The sequence below is a fragment of the Carassius auratus genome, unplaced genomic scaffold (genome assembly GCF_003368295.1).
Source record: "Carassius auratus strain Wakin unplaced genomic scaffold, ASM336829v1 scaf_tig00031891, whole genome shotgun sequence".
NCBI classification, from domain to species: Eukaryota; Metazoa; Chordata; class Actinopteri; order Cypriniformes; family Cyprinidae; genus Carassius; species Carassius auratus.
The window spans coordinates 330,772-331,976 of NW_020525955.1; the positions used below are offsets into that span (position 1 = coordinate 330,772).

A 1,205-nucleotide genomic window follows, 5' to 3' on the forward strand; every position below is an offset into this window, starting at 1 on the left:
CCTTGCTCAAGGGCACCTAAGTCGTGGTATTGAAGGTGGAGAGAGAGCTGTTCATGCACTCCCCCCACCCACAATTCCGTCCGGCCCGAGACTAGAACTCACAACCCTTCGATTGGGAGTCCAACCCTCTTACCATTAGGCCACGACTTCCCCATAGTTTTTTTTTGGGTGGAGGCACAGGTCACAGAAGGAGTTCTGCTTCGACGTCAGCCCGAGCCAAAGGACGTGCGTTGGCCGGGAATCGAACCCGGGTCAACTGCTTGGTAGGCAGCTATGCTCACCACTATACCACCAACGCAGTAAATAAAGCAGCTGCACTACTTTCTAAAATGTATTTAGATTTTTAGATTTTAGATTTGCTATGGTATTCATCATAGCCAAATACTGAAATATTTAGACTTAATATGCTATTAATTTTCAAACTTTTTTTTTTTTAATCTGGACTACAACATGCCCTAAATATTGTTTGAAAGTGTTTTGCTTCGTTATTGTTCATTCACACATTACATTAGGGCTTCATTAGTTAACATTAGTTAACATTAGTTAACTAATGTTAACTTTACTTAACATAAACTGCCAATGGATAATTCTTCTGAACATTCATTAATCTTAGGTATTCCAATATTTTTCAGTATTGCTTTATTATATTTAAATGCTCAGTTATTTTTGTTGAAAAGAGTCATTTAACCTGTTATACCGTATATGACCACTTTTTTTCAATCCCATGATAATCCCTGATAAAAATATCAGCAATGAATTACAACATGAAAATTTGATACCGGCATTTCCCTAATATATAATGGTGTTAACCACAGTAATACGAGCATGACAGAATAGCAATAGTATACAGGTTATTTAAAAAGATGGAAACATGATAAATAGCTAGTCTAGGTTTAAATTAGTTTGTTATTGTTCAAACAGGCATTAGGAAGGCAATAATAAGGCAAGGGGTCTTGTTTTTTTTTCTGTTGTTTCTTGAACGGTTCCAGAAGCATCGACTTATAGACGGTTTCAACGTCAACAACATAAACAAACGTTACTGCGCGTGCCGGTATTGTGGACCTAACTTAACTTCCGGTAGACTTCCAAATATAATAAATAACAACAGCCAAGTCCCTCTAGAGTAGATATTTTTTGATAACAAACAAAATATGTTTGCTGCGTGGATCAGGCGGACTTAATGAATATGCAAATTCATTATTTGC

General features: G+C 36.9%; 1 non-coding gene across 1 annotated transcript; it reads right to left on the reverse strand.

The window, feature by feature from the left end:
- Positions 1-226: 226 nt before the first annotated feature.
- Positions 227-298, reverse strand: trnag-acc (transfer RNA glycine (anticodon ACC)). The gene has a single exon. It is a non-coding gene; the product is annotated as a tRNA-Gly (tRNA).
- Between the last annotated feature and the right edge of the window lie 907 nt (positions 299-1,205).